Consider the following 8,891-nt stretch of genomic DNA (forward strand, 5'->3'; position numbering starts at 1 on the left):
AGGGCGGTCCTCCGGGCATACCGGCACCTGCCAGTAGCTCGATTTAAAGTCAAGTGTCGTGAAGATAGTCGCGTCCCCCAGTCCGGCTAGAGCGTCCGTGATGTTGATCTGCGGGGGCGGGGCTGGAATGGTCAGTTTGTTTACCACCTTGAAGTTCACGCAAAAGAGTAAACTACCGTCCTTTTTGGTGGCCAGCACCACCCGCGAGTTGTACGGGGAGGTGCTGGCCTCAACTACCCCGTCACGTAACATCTCGTCAATCTGAGTCTGTATGGCCTCCCGCTCTCGGATACCAAATCCGTACACCTTCTCAAAGGGAGGGCAGTGCGGTACCATCGGTATCCGGTGTTCGGTCACGTTCGTCCGTCGTAGCCGGTCCGTGGCCGCAAATACCTGTGATTGGGAGGCGAGGACACAGTTTATGGCGTCGACGTGCTCCTCGGGGACACCGTGCTGAAGATCCTCCAGGCGGATGATGACTAGGGGGACTGGGGGGAACCTGGTGCACACCGTACACCTTCCAGCGCCCCCGGGTGCCGAAGTGCATCCGCCCAGCTCGTACTTCCACGGTTGCGTCGACCTCGTACAGCCACGGGACTCCCAGGATCAGCCCCTCGCGGAGCTCGGGGACCACCCAGGCCTCGATGTGGCTAACGTGACCAACGATACTCAATTTTACCTGAGTGACGCCCCCTGCTGCGACGACGGCGTCCCTGGTGGCCAGCTGCACCAGCTCCCTCCGCGGGGTCACCGCCTCCGCCCTCACCAGGTGGGCCGTGATGTAGGATCGGCTGGTGGCGGTGTCCACCAGAACCAGCATTTCCCGTCCGTTAGCGTGGACGGGAACTCGCAGCAGCTCCTGCTCCTCGGGGCCGACCTGCCCCAGCTGTGCAGCCGTCTGTTCCCCACCACCCTCGGCCACCTGGCCGTCCGGGCTTGGGGAACTCGCGGCAAGGTCCTCCGGTCGTCCTGGAGTTGACGCGTTGATGTTACAGTGGTCCACCTTGTCGACGGCAGGTCGACGAGGCGGCTGGTCCAGCCCCGGAATAGCCTCCGTCGGGGCCGCTGCGGTCGTGGTGGTACTCAGTTGTCCCTGAGGTTGTCCTGGCACGGGAACAGCTGACGGGTAGCATTTCTGTTGCCCCTCGCTTCCCGGCGACGGACATGATGCTGGTGTTGTAGGCGCAGGCGGTGGTTGACTAGTCCTGCTGGTTCCACGAGCCCCTTTTATTGTCGCTTAGAGAGCCTGCCGCAGCCTGGCGGATCGGTCGCGGAATAAGCGCTCTCCCCGCTACGACCCGGACCCCCGGAAGAAAGTCTCGTCCGTTAACATGTCCCGACACAAACTGGGAAGTTGTTCCCGTACAATGGCTCCGATTAAGATTGCTCCGTAACGATGCGCAGCGCGTATGCTGTCCGTCACGTAAGAGTCTCGTACTGACGGTGATGTTCGGTGGTCCGTAACTGCGTATACACGGCCTATGACGTTCGTATGGTGACGTCCCGGAAAACTTGTAAAACTCAAGACGGTGAGCGATACAATGGATGCAGCTCGGCTGCAGTGACAACCCATGATGTTACACTGTCGTCGGACTACGAGCTGAGAAGACGCGCCTCACGAGCAGCGCGGAGCGGCGTACACGTCTGCTCTCGATCGCGCCCAGAACACCACTGCCCTTCCCCGCCCGCCAGCGGGCCGAGGCCCGCGGGCCGTTGAGGAGGGGAGGGAAAACCGGCTGGCATGGGAGAGGCCCGCCCCGCCTCGCGCCAGACTGCGACTACATTACTAGCACGGCAAAAGCATTTCAGAAAAATCACAGAATTATTTACACAACTTAGTGGTTAATTAATTAAAAAGCGAATTTACACATGAATTAATTAGTTACGATTACAAAATATACACAATTGTTAAGGCTCGTGGCCATTAAAAAAAAAAAATACATAAAAGCAGAATTATTTATAACACTAAAAGAAGCCCACTGGCATGCTAGGGCGCACGCGAGTGCGTCCCTGACCGTAGCACTTCACAGATGGTGCACTGGGGGGACAAAACTCCCTCAGGCCCACGTCGGTGGACAGGTACGGCCTCTGCACCTGGGAGGGTACGACGACTGTCGTCACCCTTATGTGAAAAGCTCCAAAAAAAGAGTAATATTACTTGATTAAATGCTTAAACATGTTACACTTAACTTAAAACCATCTATAGTTAGCATATGGTTAATGACCCAAAATTGTTATTAATTATAAAGCAAATAGTTTTAAATAAGATAAAGTTGGACAGTGTCCAAGTGCAATGTAGTACTGCAAGACCAATGAACGCCATCACCAGTAGGTTGATTGTCACCTACACAACAATCTGGTTCATTTTTATTAAAATATGTTAATTCTGTACTTTACCTATTAACATTTTTTTACATTGACATTCAGTTATTAATTAATAAGGAATTTTTAATGTGTAGTGCTTCAGCTCAAACACTGCAGTTACCCATGTATTTGCCCGGGGAGAGACTTCTAGTAACCAGAGACCATTCAAGGTCAACTCAGTTCGCCATCAACTGCCAACAGGGCAGAGATGCATTTTGCACTGCAGCGCCCTTGATCCTTTTGTTTTATCAATCTCCACAGCAATAGTAAGTTGTCTTTAGTTTTCAGGCTCCGTAACTCAGGGCCGCAACTAGAGTCTCTGGCACCCGGGGCATGAATGGATTCATGCGCCCCCCCCCTCTTTTTTTGCACATACCACACCAATAAAGCGGGGGATCCGGGGGCCCTCCCACGGAAAAATGGTGCTATTTAAGCATTTTCGATACCTACATGAAACAGTTTCTGTGCTACTGTAACTTCCATGCATGAACCCACTATGTCCATAAAGTAGTCAGTATAATCACTAGACTTGTTCATTAAATTCTCGTTATAAATGTTTTCTAAAGATTCAAATTCAACTTGCGAGACCTTTTTGCAGCAAATATTTTGATATCATCATAGCAAATAGAGGATGCTCTCTTGTGTTCTATGGAAATAATGCTCAAATTCGACAGTCTGTCTTGCCTCATACTATTTCTTAAATAATTTTTTACAATTTTCAATTTGCTGAAACTTCTTTCGCCTGAAGAAACTGTTACAGGAAGAGTAAGAAATATCTTAAGGGCTGTGGTCAGGTTTGGATATCCTTCTTCAAGTCTGTGTTCGTGAATGAGCTTCAAGAGGGTCGCTGCAGATGCTGTTTTCATAGTGTCATCAACTTCCAAGGCGTGATGTTTAAAACTTTCCATTTCTTGAACTATTTCTTCTCCATTGATGTCATCTTTGTATGTTTCAGACAACCGTTTGGCTGCAGTCTTCAAATCTTTAACTTCCATTTTGTAGATGTTATTCCCATTTAAAAAGCTAAACTTGTCATTAATTGCTTGAAGAGCCTGAAATCGGGATTTTAAAGCATTCACTATTCCATCAATGATCGCTACAAAACTATTCTAAACAGATCGTGCTCTGATAAGTTGGAAATTTCATCTTCGCAGCATTCGTCAAACATTTACTTCTTTTTTCTTTTCCTTTTTTCTTTAAAATCAGCCGGTACATTGTTTGTTCTCAGCAATCTTCTTGGCTTCCACAATAGCATCGGTTGGTGCATTGTCCCTACTAGATTCTAGATAACTTAAAAGACCATGAATGTTTCTGACTGAATCATCTACAGTTATAAAATCTCTTTGAAGAACCTGGTCCACACGATCAATTTTCTTTAGAATTTTGTACCAGAAACAGGTTACGACAATGAACTCAAACTTACTGATATTTCCTAACAAAAAGGAAGCCTCAGTCTTTGTCTCAGGAGACGTAACAGGGCAAACAGACAGTTCTTCCAAAGCTTTGTTAATCTTGTCCAAATGTTTATATACAACCTCTACAGCTTCCATTCTTGCTGACCACCTAGTTTTACTGAGAGGTTTTAGCGAAAGTGGTACATGTTTTTCTAGAACTTCCCATCTTGATGTTGAGGCTGAAAAAAATATATACAGGCAATTAATTGTCCCAAAGAATGTTTGAGCTTCAGGCGATGCTTCAGCGGCATGTGCTCCAACTAAATTCAGAGAGTGAGCTGCACATGGCACAAAATATGCTAATTTATGTTCCTTTAGTATTCTTGATTGTACCCCTTTATAGATGCCAGCCATATTGGCCCCATTGTCGTACGACTGCCCTCTACAATTTCTTAAGTCCAAGTCATCTGTTTCCAACTTTTTTAAAATCTCTTCAGTGAGACCAAAACCGGTTTTGTCACTGATAATGAAAAAGTCAATGAAGCTTTCCAGAATTTCTGGTCCACTCTCTGTCATTTTTACATAGCGAATTATTTCTGTCATTTGATCTTTATGACTGATATCAGGGGTTGAGTCGAAGATCACGGCAAAATACTTCGCATTTCTAACATCATTCAGAATATCTTGTCTTATTTTACTTGCTATGATATCTAAGAATTCATTTTGAACTTTGCCGTCGTCCGGGGTCTCGGGCTCGAGTCCCGGTGTGGCTCCTAGTGGGAAAAGGCGGTTCTTCGTCTGTGTTGTCCGGGTGGGCGCCAGACTAGCTCGTTTCTAGTCGTGAATTTGGGGTCGTGGATGTATGTGCCCCTGCGTGGCCCACTAGGGCCGGCGGCGGTGTTGCGTGAGATGATTTTAAATAAGAGACGTGGAGTTGAGGTGGCGGTGTCGTACCTTTTATTCAGAGGAGCGAGTCGTACACAATACAACACTCTACAGAGGTCCCCGGGGGGTTTTTACTTGTTATTCCGTGGCGCCGTATTGTTTGTGTTCCGCGTTACGTGGCCTCGGATGCTGTTATGTCTCAGACGTCTCACTGGGTACGCAGGTAACGTAATTTCGTAACACAAAGGCGGGACACAAAATACACTGAATTAAGGGGGCGCGTACAGGTTACGTGGCACTCGTTACTCGGGTAACGTAAGTTAGCAATACAAAATACGGGATACAAAAATACACTGAATTAAGGGGGTGCGCACAAGTTACGTGGCACTCGTTACTCGGGTAACGTAAGTTAGCAATACAAAACACGGGGTACAAAAATACACTGGATTAAGGGGGCGCGCACAAGTTACGTGGCACTCATTACTCGGGTAACGTAAGTTAGCAGTACAAAATACGGGATACAAAATTACACTGAATTAAGGGGGCGGGCGATTGGAGACGGCCAATCCCGTATGCAAATGTCTCGGCGCGGGTGTTGTGCCCACTGTGGTGAAACACGCACCGCAATTAAGTTTGTCCAAGTTCCTTGCGGGTTTGTGGTCAGCGCCGTGCGCGTGACCTTAAATAAAGTTCTGTACATTGCGGGAGACGGCCCGTGCCGTATGCTGAAGAGCAGCCCCGCTGACCAAGTGTGGTGCGGGGTGTCCTTAAGTTGATGCGGCCGGATTAGGTCCTGGACCGAAAAAAGGGACCGGGTACTCACGGAGAGGTTAAGTAATAAAAGGGGTTTGGTTAATTAGTGACTATATTTACCGGACGTTACTTTCAATGTAGACAAAGGATGTTGCCTCTCCGTGGGACGTAGGTCCGCCCCGGTCCATGAGCTGCGCTGAACTGCCGAACTGGCATGGCGTCCGAGGGAGGCTCGGCCTCTCTCGCGCCAGGCGTGACCTCATTACGCTAGACTCCAAACGGGTGTGTCTGGAAGAGATTTTATTGTCGCTAAAATCCTCATTTAATGTTTCAGGAGGAATGGGTACGGTTCTTCTCTTGTCTACTCAGGTTTCCGCGGCTTTGTCTTTAATTGCTGTTCGGGTCGCCTGACTCGGGTGGGCCATGGCCAGGGGTGTGTTCCGTTAGCGGGAGCGTATACTGGCGGGTGCAGGTCGGGCTCTGGGGTGGTCGTCGGCCAGACGACGTCAAACGCCCCCCCCCCCCTGTGAAGCCCGACCTTGCGCCGCTTATGGTCCCGCTAACATGGGGCCACCCCTAGCTCCGGCCGCTCCATCCCGGCGTGGTTCGCGGCTCAGCAGCTGGTTGGCTCCGCGTACTGGACCTGGTGATCAAGGCCGACTGGGCCAACGTGCGCGCCGCCCCGGTTGCCGTCGTGGCAGGCGTGCCGGGGGCGGCGTCGTGGCGCCTGTGCGGGGTCAGCGGCTGATAGGGTCAGCGCACTGGACCTGGTGATCGTGGCCGACTGGGCCAACGTGCGCGCCGCCCCGGTTGCCGTCGTGGCAGGCGTGCCGGGGGCGGCGTCGCAGCGCCTGTGCGGGGTCTGCGGCTGATAGGGTCAGCGCACTGGACCTGGTGATCGTTGCCGACTGGGCCAACGTGCGCGCCGCCCCGGTTGCCGTCGTGGCAGGCGTGCCGGGGGCGGCGTCGTGGTGCCGGTGTGTGGTCAGCAGCTGGTAGGGCCAGCGCACTGGACCTGGTGATCGTGGCCGACTGGGCCAGCGTGCACGCCGCCCAGGTTGCCGTCGTGGCAGGCGTGCCGGGGGCGGCGTCGTGGTGCCGGTGTGTGGTCAGCGGCTGGTAGGGCCAGCGCACTGGACCTGGTGATCGTGGCCGACTGGGCCAGCGTGCGCGCCGCCCCGGTTGCCGTCGTGGCAGGCGTGCCGGGGGCAGCGTCGTGGCGCCTCCTAGCTCCGGCAACAGCTCCACCCGGGTGGTGCTCGCGGTGGCCGCAGTTGGTAGGGTCCGAGCACCTGTCCCGGGTCGTCCCACGCCGAACATCCGGGGGTCGACTCGTCGAGGTGGCCTTGCGGCTGACAGGTTCTGCGCCCTGTTCCCAGGTCGTAGTCGGCCAGGCGAACTGGAGGTCTGTGGGCCCGTCGGGGTCGTTCCGCGGGCTCGCTGGCGGGTTCGCTTGTCCCCAGTCGATGTCCCGGTCCGCGGAGGTCCTCCTTCGGCGGCGGTTGACAGTTCGTGGACTGGTACGGGGTCCGTTCCCGTTCGGGTATGGCGGCTGATGCTGAGGCGGCGATCTCCGAGTCGGTCTCTCCGGGTTGCGTGACGATCGGCGTTGGCCCGTCGTCGTTGCATGCATCGGATTGACCTATGCTGTGCGACAGCTCGGCGATCTCCACGGCCTCTTCGTCCTTGCCCCGTGGGTAGTATTGCGGTGGGGGGCTCTCGTACACCACGCTCCCCTCCCAAGGTACCACTGCCGTCTCCGGTGCGTCCTCGTGGACCTCTTCCGGCTCGTCTGGCACGTCGTGGGCGGGGTCGCCCCCGGTGTCCCCCGTGGCCGTGCTAAGTGCGTAATCGTCGAGGTACGTGGGCGGGCGCCGCCACCGCCGTGGTTGTGGCCTCGCCTCGTCGTCTGATGCGGCCTCTGCGGGTGATGTCACGGGCGTGTCCGCGGGTTCGTCGCGGGGCCTGTTGGACGTGGTGTTCGTGAACACCAGGGTGCGGTATGGGCGCGGTTCGGGTCGGCTCCTAGCGGGGGTCGCTTCTGGCGAGTCGTCCTCTTCCTGGACTACGTCGCTCTCCGGCGTACGGCGTCCGTTTTCGTCCGGAGTGGGGGGTCCTGCGTCTCCGTCTGGGTTCCTCTCCCCAGGTAGGGCGGTGAGCCGGATGTCGTCCCTGTGCACCTTCTTCAGGCGCCGTCCCTCCGTGCGGACTAAGTACGTCGTCCTGCCTAGTCGTCGCCGTACCGTGTATGGCCCGCCCCAGCGCGGGGCCAGTCCCGCGCAATAGTTGCGGGGTGCGGCTGAAAGTGGGTGTAGTCGCGCGAACACCTGATCGCCGACCTGCACGGCGGGTGGAGGATGATCTGTGGTTGGGGTGATCCGGTTGGCGTACCTCTCCTGTCTACGTCTTGCCTCGTCGTGCAGAGTCACCCGTCGTTGGTCACGTTCCTCCGTCGTCTCGTCGGGGTGTGGAGTGCCGTGTGTGGCCCATTCTCCCGGTAAGGGCAGGTTGTGGCCCTGTATCATTTCGGCCGGTGTGCGGCCGGTTGCGGCGTTGGTGCGGCGTCGTACACAGAAGAGGGCGTCAGCCACGTGCAGGTCCCACTGCGTGTGGTCCGCCCCCAGCCGGATCCGGAGCTGTGCCTTCAGTTCCTGGTTCCGGCGCTCTGTCGGGTTCGCTCTCGGGTGGTAGGCGGGCGTCGTGTGGTGCTCGATCTGGTGTTCGTCGCACCAGCCCTTCCAATGTCGCCCCAGGAACTGACTGGCGTTGTCCGTCAACACCGACTGGGGGTATCCCCAACGTGACAGGAATTCCCTGGTCAGCAGGCTGATGATGGTAGGTGTGCGCACGTTCCCGCATGGATACGCCTCCGTCCACCGCGTGAAGAGGTCCGTCACGACGAGGAGGAAGCGTTTGCCGCGCGGCGTGCGGGGGTAGGGGCCCATTATGTCTAAGGCTATCGTTTGGAAGGCGGTGGTGGGTTCCCTGGGTCGTTGTTGCTCCTCGCCGTCACGCCGCCTCGCTTTCCTCGCCTGACAGACCTCGCATTCGCGCACGTACGTACGTACGTCGTACGTGACGCGGGGCCAGTGGTAGTGCCGGGTGACTTCTCGTCGTGTCTGATCGGTCCCCGGGTGTCCAGCGAGGTCGTGGTCGTGGAAGAACCGAAGGACCACTTCTCGGGCTTCCGTCGGGACGTAGGTCCTCCAGTCTTCCTGGTGTCCGGGTGTGTGAGTCTGAATCAGGCTGTCTTGCACGCGCCACGCCTCATGTCCGGCGGTCGCTTGCTGGCGGCGTCTTGCCGCGTCTATTGACGTTTCCTGTGCTCGACGTACCCGGTCTTGGACGTCGGCCACGGTGTTGGGTGGGTCTTCGTCCCCGTCCGCGTCGGCCGTGATGCGCGCGCATGCCGAGTCGTGCGATGCGTGTCCGTGTGGTGTGTCCGGGGGTAGAATCTCCTCCCAGTCGTCCTCGTCCGTCAGCTCTGTTCGGTCG

This window comes from Bacillus rossius, chromosome 2 (assembly GCF_032445375.1).
Source record: "Bacillus rossius redtenbacheri isolate Brsri chromosome 2, Brsri_v3, whole genome shotgun sequence".
Taxonomy (NCBI): domain Eukaryota; kingdom Metazoa; phylum Arthropoda; class Insecta; order Phasmatodea; family Bacillidae; genus Bacillus; species Bacillus rossius.